Here is an 18,268-nt window from a genome sequence, read left to right as displayed (position 1 = left end):
TTCTGAAAGTAAGACGTGCCATTCCCTAGGGTTATCTTCGATCATCTTTTCAAGGATGTTGATGAGAACTTTGTTGGAGGCCTCAGCTTGACCATTAGCTTGTGGATAATGAGGAGTAGAGTGCAACAACTTGATTCCGTAATCTTCCATGAAGTCCTTCATGTCATCTCCGGTGAACATGGTTCCTTGGTCTGTGGTAATTGACTGAGGGATCCCGTACCTGTGAATGATGTTCTCCTTGATGAACTTCACAACATCTCTCTGGTCCACTTTCTTCATTGGTAAAGCCTCTACCCATTTTGTGAAGTAGTCTGTTGCCACGATCATAAAGTTGTGCCCTTTTAATGATGCAGGATAAATTTTCCCTATCAAATCAATTGCCCATCCTCTGAAGGGCCATGGTTTGACAACTGCGTACATCTCATCTGCAGGAACTCTTTGAATCTGCCCATATCGTTGACATTGTCGGCATCCTTTTGCATAAGACATACAATCCTTCAGCATAGATGGCCAGAAGTATCCATGTCTCCTTATGAGCCATTTCATCTTGATGCCTGCCTGGTGAGCTCCACATACTCCTTCGTGGACTTGTTTCATAACTTCCATGCTGTCTGGAAATCCTAAGCATTTCAGCAAAAGTCCATCTACATTTTTGCGGTACAAGTCACCTTCCATCAATAAGAAGTTCAATGCTCTAATCTTGAGGGAATAAGGTACTCGTCTTCCTGGGTTCGACAAATACTCCTTGATGGGACTCCTCTAGTCACTAGCTAGATTGACATCTGTATTGAATGTCTCCACTTGAATTCTCCTCTCCATGATGGAAGGATGTCTGTGCTTCTTGATCATTATCAACTTATGGGTGAGTTCTTCTGACATTTTCAAACCAGAGGCTATTTGAGCTAGCTCATTAGCCTCCCAGTTCATCTCTATTGGAACATGAAGAAAGGAGAAGTCATTGAATTCCTGCAGTAGTTGAACAACGGCTGTATAATATGGAGCCAAGTTGAGGCTAGTGCATTTGTATTCTCCTGATAGTTGCCTCAGCACGAGTTGGGAATCCCCTTGGATCAAGACTTCATCTGCTCCTAACTCCCTGAAGATCTCTAGGCCAATGACCGCAGCTTCATATTCAGCCTAATTGTTTGTACATTTGAAATCCAAGTTGAAAGACATTGTTGTTTTGGTTCCCATAGGGGATATAATGACTACTCCTGCTCCTGCAGATGTCTCGGTGCTAGATCCATCAAATTTCAAAATCCAACGAGATTTTTCAACACTGAAGATTGGTAGATCTTGATCTATTTCATCCTTCACATCAAGTCAAGGGTGATCTGCAAGGAAATCTGCAAGTGCTTGCCCCTTCACTGATTTTTGAGGATAGTACACCAGAGTAAACTCTGCCAAAGCCAGCGACCACTTTCCAATCCTACCGGTTGTGAGCGGCTTATTCAACATGTACTTGATCAAGTCAGTCTGAGATACCACCAACACCCTTGCCCCAATCATATAATGCCGCAGTTTGGTACAAGCAAAATACAATGTAAGACAGAGTTTCTCGATTGGTGAATATTTTACCTCAGTTGCATTCAAGAATCTACTCAAATAATATATTGCCTGCTCATATCCTTTGGAATTGTTTTGTGCTAACAAGCATCCAATGGAATCATGAGCGGAAGATAGATAAAGTTTCAGAGGTACACCTGGCCTTGGCGGCATAAGTACAGGAGGTTTGCATAGATACTATTTGATACTCTGGAAGGCTTGCTGATGGTGTTCCTCCCATTTGAATTCATCTTCCTTCTTTAACCGCATCAAATCAGAAAATGTCTTAGATTTTCCAGCCAAGTTAGAGATGAACCTCCTGAGATAATTCACTTGCCCCAAGAACCGCTGAAGCTCCTTTTTTGTTTGAGGGGAGTTGGACTCCATGATCGCCTTGGCTTTGTTCTGATCTATCTCCACGCCTCTTTGGTGCACCAGGAACCCGAGGAAGTTTCCAACTTTCAGCCAAACGCACACTTGAGGGGATTAAGTTTCAGTTGATGCTCCATCATCCTTTGAAAACCACATCTCAAGTGATCTATGTGCTCTATTTCTTTTTTGGACTTTATGACGATGTCATCAATGTAAACCTCAAGATTTTTTCCAATCATATCATGGAAAATAGCATTCATGGCTTTTTGGTAGGTAGCACCTGCATTCTTCAATCCAAAAGGCATGACCAGCCACTCAAATGTCCCAATAGCACCTGGACATCGAAAGGCGGTCTTTGAAGTATCTTCTTCAGCAATGGCAATTTGATTATATCCTGCCACACAATCTAAAAAAGATAAAAGCTCATTGTTAGCTACTGCATCCACCAATATGTCTTCCATGAGCATCACATACACATCCTTCGGAGTTGCTGTATTAAGGTCTCTGAACTCCACACAAACTCGTAGCTTGCCATTCTTCTTTACCACCGGTACAACATTAGATAACCATTGAGCATACCTGATGGGTCTTATGAATCCAGCTTTCAGTAACTTTTCAATATCTTCCTTCACCTTCAATTCTACCTCTTTGGACATTCTTCTGGGAGGTTGTTTATAAGGTTTGAATTCTGGCTTCATTGGCAGACGATGCTCCACCAACTTTCTACTAAGTCTAGGCATCTTATGATACTCCCACGCAAAGTAATCCTTGTACTCTTGCAACAATGCAATGAGTCTCTTTTTGATGTGTGGATCCAAAAGACTACTGATGTATGTACATCTTGGGTTCTCAGAAGTTCCCAAGTTCACTTCCTCCAATGGATCTCTGGCTAATGATCTATCATCCTCTAGTGGTGAAGGATCTGGTTTCAACTCATCTATCTGGATGACGTTTTCACTTTCTTCTTCTAGAGGCTCTTCTTCATAGATTACTTCAGCACCCAGGGCCTCCAGACCTTCTTCCTTCTGCAATTCCTCCAACACTTGCTGCACTTGGGCTTTTTCTATGGCAGCGGCAGCTACTACTATTTCTTTCTCATTATGCTTACTAATCATCGATTTCTTCGATGATCGGTTCTCCCAACGCTCCCCAAGCTTTGGATGGAACGATGGCTGATGGTTGGAGGATAGCTTTCTCTTTGTTCTGACATTGCTTCTTCCAGGTGATACTTTTGGGTCCTCCTCTCTTGCTTTCACCTCTGAACTCTATTGGACCCACAGCTCCATCATAGTACCTTGCCTCCACGGAATCAGCTTGAGTTGTAAATGGTTTCCCATCTGCCCAGACAACTTCTACTTCATTTCCTTTCCAAAAAAGCAAGAATTGATGGAGTGAGGACGGCACACACCAATTGGCATGAATCCAGTCTCTCCCTAGCAAGATTTGATAGTTTGCTGTTGAATCAACTCGGAAGAATGTTGCCATAGATGTGTTGCTTCCCACAGTAATATCTACTGGTAGAACTCCTAAGGTTTTGGTGGTTTCCCCTGTGAAAGCTGACACCATAACCTCTGTGGCGATTAGATCTTCTATTGACTTCCCCAAGGTCTTCATCATCCTAAATGGCATGATATTCACTGCAGAGCCATTATCGATCAGCACTTTTGATACTGGCTTGCCATTTAGATGTGCCTTGATGTAAAGAGGCCTGATATGTTTGGTCATGCTATCTGCAGGTTTCTCAAAAACCACTCTTTTTGGTTCTCCTGGGCCACTCGATTGAATTGAGACCCCACTGGTGAATGAATCTCTCTTCTCAGGAATAGGTGAACTATTCCCCTCTTCAGCATGATGATCCCTTGAATTTCCTAGGAAATCTGTTGGCAATATCACTGATGCTGTTGCACATTTGATAGGTATCACCATGTCACCTATTCGCACATTTTGAATGATTTCCTCTGGCTCCTCCTCTGAAACTATTGGTTCTGTCTCATCAGCTTTCACTTCTTCTTTTTCCAATGGTTCCCCTACTTCATCTTTCTCATCATGGTGTCTTTCAATAGTTGCCCTCTTACGTTGCATCCTTCTCTTCTGTGTTCTTGTAAGAGGTTGGGGGAACTTTTTATGGCGTACCACATGCCACTTACCAGAAGTTTCTGCTTGAGGCACCACAAAACGAGGTCTCCTCTGATTGGCAGTTGGGGAATACTTCTCTCGGTGAAATTCACTTCCTAGAGGTTTTTGATTCCTCTCAGTCTGAAATCTTCTTTCATAATGATTCCCCCCGATGCTCTTCACTTCTACTCGAATTTTTGACTTCTGACCCCCTTGCTCCCTGATGTTAGCTTTGAGTTCATCAGGACCTCTGAGATACTCCTTAGGGATCCAAGTATGGTAACTTCTGCCTTTCTCCTTCTTGGACTCTGTAAGTCTCAAACGAAGGTCTTCTTTCTTCCGGTTGCGGACATCTCGCATATCTACTTCCACCATGTTCATAGTTACCACCGGTGGAAAAGGATCTTCATCAACCAACATTGCTTCTTTCTTCTCTGGGAACTTAAGAGTTCCCTTGTTGATTCTTTCCTGAACTGCATTCTTGAATCCCCAATAATTGTTGGTTGCATGATTCCAGGAATCATGATACTTGCAATATGCCTTCCCTTTGGTTTCCTCTTTTGTTGGCAATTTATGACCTGCAGGCAAAGTAATAAACTTCTCCTTTAAAAGAAAGTCAAAAAGAGCATCACTCTTGGACAGATCAAAGATGAATTGCGGAGGTTTATTATTGAAAGATTTTTTTGCTGCATCATGTCCTCCGGTGGAGTGTAGTAAGGGGAAAACATGAGTCCCTGTACTTTTAAGATCTACCACTGCAACCTCATGGTATATTTCTTGGCAATAAGTTCCCATGGCACTCTTCTTTCTATGACTCTCTTCCCTCAATAGATCTTCGTACTGTGTCACCTTGGCAGCTAACTCATAAAAGTCTCTGAACTCCATTCCTTGGAACTTCTTCCTCAGCTCGATGTCAAGTCCCCTCTGGGCCATCTTCACGTATTCCACCTCCGGGAGATAGACATTGCATATGTTCCTCATCTTTTTGAAACGAGAAATGAAATGGTCTGCTCTTTCACCTCCCTTTTGAGTAAGCCTAGAAAGTTCTGCAACACATACTTCTGGCTCTGCTCGGAAGAATTGAGTGTGAAACTGCCTCTCCATATCTTGCCAACCATGGATGGAGTCCTTACGGAGAGTAGCATACCAAGTGAAGGCTGGTCCCATCAGAGAATTTGGGAAGAGCCTCAACTTGAGATGGTTGAAGTTAGGCTAGTTGGCAAGTTCCCCACATTGGATCGTGAACCTTGCTACGTGCTCCAAAGTCGACAAGCCATCTTCCCCAGAGAATAGGGAGAAGTCAGGTACTCTGTATCCCCTTGGGTAAGGATTCTCCATGTCAATCGCATAAGGGTAAGGCTTGTGGAACTCAGGACGGCCAACTTGACAAAGGCCAAGCCCATACAGCTCTTGGACAACTTCTCTCACAGCCTCCATATTGAATGCTGGAACTTGTTGAGGCATGCCATTCTGATGGTGACCGTAAGGCATATGAAGAAATCCAATGTTCCTTCCATTGCCTCTATAGTTGCCCCCCATGTCCCCAGTGATATGGTGGCCTCCTGCCTCCTCATGATATGAAGTTGTGTGGGAGGTAGGATTAGTGTTTCCAAAATATTGAGAAACAGGTGACTTACCAGTATTTTATCGGCCTGCTGAACTAGCTGCCTTCTGCAAGACAACTTCATCCCTCAAGGGTGGAATTTGATACTTCTCAGCGCCGGACACCCCACGTCTCTCGTTGGACTCTGGGGAACCTTGAGGAACATGGTTTTCTCCATTCTTGATTACCCCTGGTTCTGATAGCTTCTGGAGTATTTTATCCATCTTCGAATCCATATCACTCCGCAGAGCTTCCATATTCTTCTCGATGGAACTGAAACGCTCCTCCAAGAATGGTGAATTTTGGATCTCTATAGAGATCCATGATTCTCCTCTGGGGTTAGCAACCTTTTCCCCTTCGATTCGTCCCACCATCTGTGGAACATTGCCTATTGTCATGACCTCTTCTTCTTCGGAACTGGCAACTACAGGATCTTTGTTTCTCTTATAACCTTTCTTCGGCGGCATTGTGATTGTGTCCCACTGGGCGTGCCAATATTTATTTGGCTCTTTCGTGGGAAATTACGGGCGTGCCAGATAATTATAGTATTATCAAACTATGGAGTGAAATTGAGTGCGCTTGCTAACTTCTAATTATCAAAACGATTGTAAGGAATAAAGAGACCGTAAAATTCCTAAGATTCGATTATCAAAACGATACCGACCTTACAGAAAATGGTTGAACAACAAATAAAATAAAAATGTACTGGAAGCTTGAATGAACTTTGCACTTGAAAATTAAATCTAAGGAAACAATCGAGAATTGTAAAAATGCTGAAGTCTAGAGATAATTTGCTAGAGTTTTGGGTAGTTGTGTTGAGTTGTTGATCGGGCTTTTTCCATCGTGATTTCTTCCTTTAATAGACGCTGGAGGTAACTTCCTGCTTCTTTCCACTAATCCACGTTCTCCACCACATTGAGTAACCGCTCCACTTTGAGTTCCACGATGAAATTGATTTTCACGCTTTCTATTTTTCCTGCTTTTCAATTGGCTCAAAAATACACGTTAAAATATTAATTGGCTATTGGTTCCCCTAAGTTTACTTCAAGTTTCCCCTGATGTCCACTTTGGAAAAATATACTTAAGCGTAGCCAATTAATATATTAAAAATAATTCAAAGCCAAAAATTATTTTTGGTGCAAACACAAAGTTTGTAAATTTGTATTAAACTTGCTCTAACATTCTTTTAGTTAAACTATTAAATTAATTATAAAAGATTCAATTTTATTTTCTTAAAAAAATCAATAATATATATATATATATATATATATGTATATATATATATATATATAATCTGATTATTCGGAAGGCATCATACACTTTTTAGGTGAATTTTCTTTTAATTAAGGTTTACTACGTAAATCAAAATTTGAAATTATGATCTATAATTTAAGCAATTTGAGATCTTTAAGTACTTAATTGAATCTTAATTGGTAAATATTCAAATTTTTTGTTACTTCCTTTGTTGCTTTCTGTTTCTTGTCATAGTGTGCAATGTTATTAATAAATGGGTAGGGCCGGTCCTGACAATTTATGGCATCTTGACGAAAAGATAATAAAAAAAATATATGTAAAAGTTAAAATATATTTTAATAAATAATAAACAAACAAGTATTTCATTAACAATTGTACAGTATGCATTATTACATTTGCCAAATATTCATTTATTTATTAAAACTCAAAAAGATGTTTCACAATTTTTTTAGATAATATCTATCAGGGCTGTACAATGAATAATTTTGTGGTATTTGGAACCCAACCCACTGAAACAAATATTTCATGGATTGATTGTTAAAACCAACCCAACCCATCAAATATTCAAATTAAAAGAATTGGATTGGGTTGGGTTGGATTGAATATTAATTCAAATAATTCAAAATGACAACTATATATGAAAAAACTATAACTTTGAGAATATTAATTATTATATCAACTAAAACAATACTTGTAACTTAAAAAAAATATTAAAAAACTATTTTAATTCTTAATAAACTTAACTAAAATATTAATTAAAATAATAACTCCAAATTTTTCAAAAAAAAAACCTATAAATTTGTTCACTTGAATTTTTGAAATTCTATAGTTTTTAAAATTCTAGAAAATTTTGGAATTTTGGAATTTTTGAAATTCTAAAATATCGTTAATAAGAGGCTTAGGTTTCTTCTTTGTTATAATTAAAATTCCGAATCTGTTTTACAAAAGTTTATCATTTATTGGGATAAGGTTCGACCTATCCGCGGATTCGATACAAAAATATCAATAACGTTGATAGGTATGAGAAATTTTATCTATAAAGTTGACAGTTATGACCAATTTTATTTATAACGTTGATTAGTTTGTTCAATTTAATATATTATTAAGAAACACAGATATTTTGTTTTTAATTTTCAATTTCAATTGCATATTAATTGATTCTAATTTTCAATTTTGTATGCTTTCGTGTTTTTTTTTGTTTTACCATTTTTTTTTTGTTTTTTTCGTTTTACTGTTTTTTCTATTTTTCTTGTTTTTCCATTTTTTTCGTTTTTCGCGACTTTCACATTTTGTTTCACATTTTTCTAACTTTTTAGTTTTTCTCATTTTTTATGTTTTTAAAATAAATAAAGTTTCCGTTTGTACATACTTTAAATTACAATTTGTTATTTAACATTCTTAATTTAATATATAAATTATAATAATATTTTGTAATAAACTTGTTTTTTAAATGGAAAATAAGAGAATAAAAAAATACATGCAAATATTTGAATAAAACTTCAACCCAACCCAACCCAACCCAATCAATCAATTCCTTACATGGGTTGGATTTCAATCCAACCCATAGATTAAACCATTAACTTGAAAATATATGGATTGGGTTGGGTTGGATTGGTTATATTTGATGGGTTGGTTAATTTTTGTACACCCCTAATATCTATTATTTGGACCCTTTAAAGCCTAGATAATATACATTATTATATGAATATAAATATTTCTCCACATATTTATAGACCTAATTTTTTTTTGGCCCGTACAGCCCTGGACCCTAGGCTGGCACACTCCCGGCCTAGGCATAGGGACGACCCTGATATGGGATAACAGTGGCGGAACCAATACCAGAACTTCGAAAGGACTTGACTGAGTATAATTGTTTTTTAAATAGTTATTAAATATATTTAGATTTTTTAAACCAATATTTAGAAAATTAAAATAAACACTACAAAATATAAATCGTATCATAAAATGCTAGTAAACAGTATTTATTTACGTATAGTAGTAAAGACAATTAGTTTTCTGATTTGAAAAAATTCGGATTTTCACAGTATTTATCCATCAAAACTTTAAACAATTTATTTTCTACCATTTGATCATATATTTTTTTTAAATAACCTGATCATATACTTAATTACACCAAAATCAGTAAAATACTATAAATATTGAAAGTTATAGAAAGGGTAAATAAGGAAAGGATTTGATCTCAATTGAATTATATTGACGGCGCTATCTTCTTAAAGCCAATGTCCATGGCATTACGGAAGTGGTTCATGACGAATTTGGAAATTTTCAATATTGCCTTAGCAGTGTTCTACAACGGACTCTTGAACCCAAGTTAGTTGAAGTTCTTGCTCTTCGCGCTAGTCTTCTATGGATGAGTTCGAATACGCAAAAGGTTGAATTTGAAACAAATGCTAACTCCATTGCTAATAGCGCGAATTCAAGTAAATTACACATACCGAACTTTAGTGTTTTACTCCAAAACTACAAAAAATCACCTTTGACGACTTCAAAAATGACATATTTTAAGAATTATTCATATTTTAAGCAACTTTAGTTCTTCAACTGAGTTTAAGGTTTACTGATTTTAATTAGTATTGTTAAATTCTTTAGGCTTTATTTGAACTGAGTTATTAATATTATACTTTTTTATTCATGTCATTTTTTGAATTAGTAGTGTATGCTGCTTAGGTAGAATGTTTAAATGGTTTATAGGTGAGCATTCATTTTTAATTTGGCACTGAATGGTTAAATCAAATAAACTTTAAATATTATTTTAAAAATATTAAACTCTTAAGAAATCCTTGTATACAACTAACTATAGAAGAGTCTGATTTCTTGTAGTAGTAGATCAGTCTGCTAATTCTGTTCCCATTACTATATATTTGGATATGTTGCTACAAGTAAAATTCCGTCGTTAGTGTTGTTATTTCCGTAATATGTGACAAATCTGATGTTTGGCGACAAACATTTCCGTTTCTGATTTTTAATCTCAAAATTTTTTTGTCCTTCTACTAAATTTTTGGTAGTTGGCACTGAAATATCTTGCTCTAGTTCTCCACTAGTTGTGAGGGGTTGTTTTGAGTATGTCATTACAATTTCATCTAGGAGTCTCAAAGAAAGTAGATTAGAACTTGAGTATACAGAAAGGAAAGCATATATGATTATTGAAAGTTTGAGTTTCAGGACAGCAATTCCTCCGTCGCCAATGCACTCCGGCGAGTTATGTTTGGCAAAGGCCCCACTATTGCCATCGTCCTCAAGGATGAATTCATATTTAACTCCTTGGCTTGGTTGCTACATTGAACTTTTTTCTGATTACATCTATTTATAGGAGAATGAGTGCTATGTTGAGAAAGAAGATGACTAAAACATTATTAAACCCTTACCTTTGAGGGTTTTAAGTATTGAGTCAATCTTTTATAATTTTTCGACTAAGTGCTTTTGAATTTTTATGGTTTTAAAGATTAAGTCATTGATCTTTAATTTTCACAAACAAAGAACTATCACTCTTGGGTTAGTTAACCATTCAAACTGTTATTGAAAGAAACGTGCAAAAGTTAAAAATTATGAGTCGATCAGTCTTATTATTATTTTTAAAAGATTAAAGATAATTAATGTTTATTTATTTTCTAAATTTAGATTACGTGTATGTCTAGAGATTAAAAAATTGAAATGAAAAATGAAAATAAAAGATTCTTAAAAATGACTTTCGGTTTGTAACTTTTAATAATACCATATGAATTAATTGAATATAAAATTTATCTTGGAAACCAACGTATAAAAAGAAATACTAGAAAACATACTGAAGAGCAAAATATTTGCAATGCTGAGAAATATCAAGCTTAAGGAAGAAAAAGAATGGCAAGGGAAAATAGGATATGTTATTAAATCCATATCCTGAAAAAATTAAATTAATTGCCACATGTATATATTATTTATCAAAAAATGTGTCATTTGGAAAAAAAAATTAAGAAATCGATTAAATTTTCATCCAAAACGGGTTAAATGTCACTTATGTAAATATTTGAAGGGAAAAATGTTACCAAACGATACATATACGCAAAATGACCAAATTCTGGATACCACATGAGCTAAATATGAGCTTAAATCTTAAATTAACCATCAACCTATTTTAAAAAAAGGTTAATTACATATAGATGTCATGTAGTTTTACCGAAATTTGTAGATGGATACTTGTTGTATTTTTTTTTCAAACGAAACTCTGTGGTTTGCAAAATTTTGCAAACACAACACTGTGGTTTGTAAAATTTGGTATTTGGGTTCACTTTGTTAGAATTTGGCCGATAACGACCTCCAAATGAGAATTTTCATGCGTTGAATGATATTTTAAGCAACTTTGGTTCTTCAACTTTCAAGTAAGTTACGGTTTCTTTATTCCAAAAACTATGGTTAACCGAAAAACTTAATATCAATTAAATATTTAAAAATATAAAAATATACATTTATTTATATGGTTAAACAATTATTTAGTCCCTATATTTTTACATAACCCATTAACCGTCCACTATTTAATTAGAAGGTCTCTAAATTTTTTAACTTTTAGTGGTTTAGTCTTTCAATCAAATATTAACACTAAATGAAATGAAAATATGTAAATAACTCTCAGTTTATTTGCTACTGTCTCTTTAATTTCAGTTTATGCGGCTTTTTTTTTTCTTTTTTCTTTTTTGATATAGAAACAAAAACAAGATTTTTTTACTTGTTTTCCACAACTTTGTAGCTATAAGTTTTATATAGGGACTAAACAATTTAGAAATCTATTTTTATCTTTTAGAAATCTATTTTTATCCGTTTAATTGCTCTTTAACATATTTGTAGACAGAGATTTTATATAGGGACTAAACAATTTAATAGAATCAAAACTGAGAGATCATATAATTATGTTTAACAAGTTTGGGACTAATTAGTGTATTATGTAAAACCATAAGGGTTAAATAATTAGTGTATTGTGTAAAATTACACGGACATAATATATGCACATGTCCCTCTCCGCAGTTAAATCAACCCGTCATTGACCCGCCGTCTCACTCACAATAAAAATTAAAATTTTTTTATTATTTTTATTTTTATTTACTAATCTTTAGGATCCAAAATAAAAGCTTAACCGACCAAAATAATTGGTTAACCGATTAGTGGTTAACCGAATTTAATGGACTAAAAACTGATTAAATGATTAACCGATCGAATTAACCTTAATGGACTGATTAACCGACCACATGCACCCATATTTCAGGGGATTCAAGGAGACGCCTACACTATATTATATTATATATAGGCCTAATACACAAATAACCCCCTGAACTTGTTCAAATGTTGCAACTGCCCCCCTCAACTTTCAATTATAACAACTTACCGCTCAAACTTGTCCCATTGTAAAATATAACCCCTCAAACTTGTCCAATTGTAAAACATAACCCCAAATTGGGATTTTTTTTACCCCGTACTTGAAGCAACCGTAAAAATATTTCCCCGAATTCGTATCACGCTATGAAATCTTCAATGGAGCTATTTCTCCACATAAACACATTTTCACCCACATAATATCCCAAAACTTTGAATCAAGAAAACACTAAAAAACGAATAGCAATAACAAAAAGAAGAAGAAGAAGTTGAAGAATAAGTTGAAGAATTGAGGATTTGGTTACTTAAATATTGATTTTTTTGGGTCTAAAGATCTGATTATCACATTCCACGAGCGTTTGCAGCTTTTGTATTTCACGTGTTTCTTCAATTGCATTCCGTATCAGCACTTTCGGGTTCTGTTTTACAATTGAACAAGTTTGAGGAGTTATGTTTTACAATTGGACAAGTTTGAGGGGTAAGTTGTTACAATTGAAAGTTGGAGGGGACAGTTGCAACATTTGGACAAGTTCAGGGTGTTATTTGTGTATTAGGCCTTATATATATTCCATCTTCGTCCTCAGCAGCCTAGGTTTACTTACATCTTCCGAGTGAGGAAATGGGAAGCAAAAGTGTAAAGGTGGAGGAGGAGCAACAAGACCGAATCAGTGATTTGCCGGATTGTCTCATTCACCATATGCTCTCCTTTTTGCCATCAAGGTGGCAGAACCAATGGACTCGTGTTCCGGTTCTGATATTCAATTACACAGGTATATCTTGTGAAAACTCCCATAATATCATTGACAATATCTTAAATCTCCAGGACTGCTCCAAGATCAAAAAATTCCACCTTGATCATCCTTGTAGCGATGACAAGGATCCTCGGATTACTGCAAAAATCGGTTTTGCAACAAGAAAACATGTGGAGGACTTAAGCTTGACTTTAAGCCAGCACGTGTACACGTTGCCGGAATTCCTTTTCGACAATGCTTCACTTGTTAAATTGACAATCCAAAATTGTACTTTAATGCCTAATGGAAGGGTAAATTGGGAATGCCTCACGGAATTGGGTATGTATGATTGTAAGTTGCCTGATCAAGCGATGGAACATATTCTTTCTGGCAGTCCGTTGCTCAAATCGTTAGAATTGATTGCCAGTCTTTCTCAATTTGATAAGCTGATTATTGTTTCCAAATCTTTGAAAAGATTTCTCTGCCATCATAATGCTGCTATGGGATTTGTTTATAGTGACCGTTTTATTTCAGCTTTTGAAATTTCATGTCCAAACCTCGAGGAATTATCTTTGAATCTTAATGTTGTGACGATATGTTATTCAAAGCTGGTTACTCAAGCGATTAAAAATGTTGTATCTTGTAGTTTGTTACTCGAATCATTTGATCTTAACTGTGATGGGATTTCAGGGCTGGTTATTGCTTCCGAATCTTTGAAAAGATTGGCTTTAGGACACTTAACTGATGTGGAAATTTCATGTCCAAATCTTGAAAAACTGATTATTCTTAATGATTTGGGACGAGTTGGAACTGTTAAATTACTGAATCTGTCATCTTTACTTTGTGCTACTATTGATTTTTACGGTCCCGAGTTTTATGGTCTGGGGGAGTGGGAGGAGGATGATATTTCAGATCAAGAAAGTCAAAAAAGTTGGATTAAAGACATTCTTCAACAGCTTCAACATATCAAAGAGCTAACACTTGGGAGATGCTTTATCAAGGTAACTTATAAAGAATAAAAAAACATTTCATCCTGACTTTAATAGAAATATGTCTAATATTTTTTAGTGAATTTTCTTTTCTATGTTATGTTTGCAGGTTCTCTCAAAATTTGTTTCCATGGGAGATCTGTTTTTACCGGTGTTAGACATCAAATGCTTGATTTTGTATTATTCTAATACCACCAACCCTAAATTTGGAATTACATGTGTACTTCGTAATTCACATGTGCTTGAGAAATTAGTTATTAATGTGCCGCACTATGATCAGGTAATTTTTTAAACCTTTTAATTCTAGTTGTCAAATTTAATTCAAGAATTATTGTGAATTAAATGGTTGATATTTCATGAGTTTTCTCAGTTTTATGTTTATAAAGCAAAAGGAACACAATAGAAAATGTTTTAACATTTTAATTTCACTAGTTTTCCATAAAATAAGTACCTTATCCTAACAATATTTTTTTTTGTTTTATCTCTAGAAATATTATAATTTCCTCAAGCAGACTGATTTTGGAAAAAACTATTGGAATTCCAATGAGAGGGACTTTGATTGTTTATCATTGCATCTGAAGACTATTATGATCATTGGCTGTCCGGAGGAGGTTGTTTTAACCTTCGTAAAATTTCTACTCAAGAATGCAAGAGTGTTGGAAAAGATGGTGGTGGAATTCAAAGATCATGTAACAACTTCTAAGATGGCAGCATTTGAACGAGGATTCATGAGGTTGCCAAGATGTTCTAAAAATTGTGATTATTGAGTTGCTACCCCCTAAATAGATATTGAAGATCTTAGAGGTTTTGTGGTTCATTAGTTACTTGCTTTTATAAACTAAATTGAAATTGATTTTGTTGATATTTGGTAATGGTGTTAATGTTTTAATGACTATTTGGATGATGATTATGTTTTAATGACTATTTGGATGATGATTATGTTTTATGGTTTAATCATTTTAATTAGCATTGTTAAACTCTTGGGCTTTATTTGAATTGAGTTATTAATATTATACTTTTTATTCATGTCATTTTTTGAATTAGTACTTTATGCTGCTTAGGTAGAATGTTTAAATGCTTTGTAGGTGAACATTTTCATTTTTAATTTTGGTACTGAATGGTTAAATCAAATAAACTTTAAATATTATTTTAAAAATATTAAACTCTTAAGAAATCCTTGTATATCAGTCTGCTAATAGTAGGTAAAATATCTGTTATTATTTTTTTCAATGTAAAATGCTACTTTCTGTTGTTCTGTTCCCATTACTATATATGGATTTTCTGCTACAAATAAAATTCCGTCGCTAATGTCGTTATTCCTGATTTTTTATCCCAAATACCATTTGGGCTTCTTACTAAATTTTTGCTCGTTGACACTCAAATATCTGGCTCTAGTTCTCCACTAACTGTGAGGGGTTGTTTTGAGTATGTCATTGCAATTTCATCTATGAGTCTAAAAGAAAGTAGATTTGAAGTTGAGTATACAGAAAGGAAAGCATATATGAGCTCAAAGTAGATTAGATTATATATATGTCTAGAGATTGAAAAATTGAGATGAAAAATAAAAGATTCTTAAAAATGACTTTCCGTTTGTAACTTTTAATAATACCATCTGAATTAATTGAATATAAAATTTATCTTGAAAACCAACACATAAAAAGGAGTAATAGAAAAACATACTGAGCAAAATATTTGCAATGCTGGAAGAAAAAGAATGGCAAGAGAAAATACGATATGTTATTAAATCTAGGCTTAATACATCATTTGTCCCTTGAACTTGTACAAAAAGTTTGATTGGTTCCTCAATTTTCAAAGTGTCTCGATATCCCACTGAACTTGCATAAAATGTTCAGTTAGTCTCTTGAACTTATGTAAAAGGTAATCAATTGATCACTCAATTGCAAAAAAATAACTTAAATACATAAAATATATTCCACATGTCAATCAGAGGTATGCGGTTGTAATATGAGATAATACAAGTTTTATAGTTGAGCAAGTTATAACTTTAATTATTTTTTACTCATATATAAATACACACATATTAAAAAATTTGGGACTCCCTCCAGCTTTGGACCGTAGGCCATGGAACTCCTGGCCTAGGCACAGGATCCGCCCTATGTGTTTCACCAACTTGTATCTTTTAATATATTTTATTTAAGATTATAATGCTATGATTGATACAAATTAATCATGAACTTGTTGATTTTAATCGTAAATCAACGAAAGAATTTCTTCTCAAACTATATTTCAAGGAGTTAATCCGAAGAAAGGTAAAATCTTGCTCCATTGGAGGATTAAATATTTTGATTTCATAAAAAGTTGTTCATCTTTACAAATAACGAGGTTTAACAAACACAAATAAAGGATAAGGGTAAGGAGGGGACAAGCGGCTAAGTGGCATTTAAGAAATAGGGTTACATGGCAAGATGGCAAAGAAGGACATAAACAGTAATTAAGAGGGTGACAAAATTCTGGCACCTCTTTTCCCCATTCAACCTGTTGAAACACCTTGCAACAATAATTTTGATTTGACAAAATTATTTAAATTAGATCTAAATTCTCATGATAAAATATTCCAACACATTAAATTTAAATGTTTTGATTTATTTAATACTAATTTGTTTGTTCAATGTTGAGTAATTAAAATCTATAAGAGCTTAAAGCCCAAGTCAACAGATTCAAGCCATGCGGCCCAACAGGAAGAAACGTGGCCCATCAACAAGAAGAATCGAGAAGGCATTCTCAATTGCTTCATGCAGAAGGTGCTGAGTCGAACGGATAGAAGACAGGTCAGCAGTTGACCTGAGTAACTTCGAGACAAAGTTGTTCCACTTTGGAAAAGTTTCAGAAGACACAGGAAGCTATCTGGAAGAATTTGCCATAAGTAGAGGGACAATCTGACGTCTACCGACCAGAAGTACCTGGCAACTGAATCAAACAGAAGATGCAATATTTTTATTGGTCGAAGACACTGAGCACTGACCAAATGAAAGCGACAGCAAGCCGTTTCCCTCCAACGGTTATTTCAAAATTCGAAATACCTGGAGCCTCAAATGTCACTATAAATAGGCCTCTCAAATACTTCATTCGATGCAGATCTTCAACCAAGTCGAAACGCTGAGCTACTTGAAGTTTCTGTCTCAAAAGCAAAACAAAGAGAAATCTTACACTTATTCATATCTTGTGTAAAAGTCTAGATTGTTAAGCATCTAAAGTGTTCTTTGTATTTAGAACAAAAACTTTATCAATTCTGGAGAATAGAAGGAGATACTGAGTTGCTCGGTTATATCACTCAGTGGTAGAAATAGTGTTGAGTAGAAGAATAGAGGAAGGTACTCTGTATACTCAGTAACTATTGTAAGAGGTATCTGAGTGCATCTATAAGTGAAATAAATGAGCAGGTATCTGAATATGTTTTTAGCAAGGAACATAATTGCTATTTAGGGGTTTAGGATTGAGGCCAACTCCAAAAAGTTATTTTGGATCTACGTCTTATGATGTCAGATCAAGATGGAATTCATCAAGTCAATTACATAATGTCGAATCACTTAAAGTGAAGTCAAATGACATCACGTATAAGCTTAGTGATTTATCCACTAGGCATGAGGAAGTATGTAATAAATATGACGATTTGGCTGATAGACATATTGTAGTATGTGAAAAGTATGAAGATTTGGTTGCTAGATATGAGATAGCCAACTCCAAAAAGTTATTTTGGATCTACGTCTTATGATGTCAGATCAAGATGGAATTCATCAAGTCAATTACATAATGTCGAATCACTTAAAGTGAAGTCAAATGACATCACGTATAAGCTTAGTGATTTATCCACTAGGCATGAGGAAGTATGTAATAAATATGACGATTTGGCTGATAGACATATTGTAGTATGTGAAAAGTATGAAGATTTGGTTGCTAGATATGAGATAGTCTCCCACAAATTGACTGACGTGGATGCTTTTCTATCTCAAAAATTTCCTAGACAAGGGATGCCTAATACTCAAGAAACTGATTATTAGTTAGTGATATGTGTATCCCATATGATAATGATATGTGTTCTATTATTATTATTATTATTTATTTATTTTATCTTTCTTTTCATAGGTTTGTGATGCTAGCATTAGAGATAATATGACTTCATTTTATCAAGTGTCAGTACATAAATCATCAAATTCAAACCATGATCCCTATTTTAGTTGAAATAGGTATGTCCATAATTAATTTAATACTAATTTGTTGGCTTTTAATGTGGAATTTGTAAGCTTCTTTTTACATTTATATAACTTGTTGTGATGTTG

This window comes from Euphorbia lathyris, chromosome 4 (genome assembly GCF_963576675.1).
Source record: "Euphorbia lathyris chromosome 4, ddEupLath1.1, whole genome shotgun sequence".
NCBI lineage: Eukaryota > Viridiplantae > Streptophyta > Magnoliopsida > Malpighiales > Euphorbiaceae > Euphorbia > Euphorbia lathyris.
The sequence above is the reverse complement of the archived record's forward strand: the minus strand, read 5'-3'. Positions refer to the sequence as shown.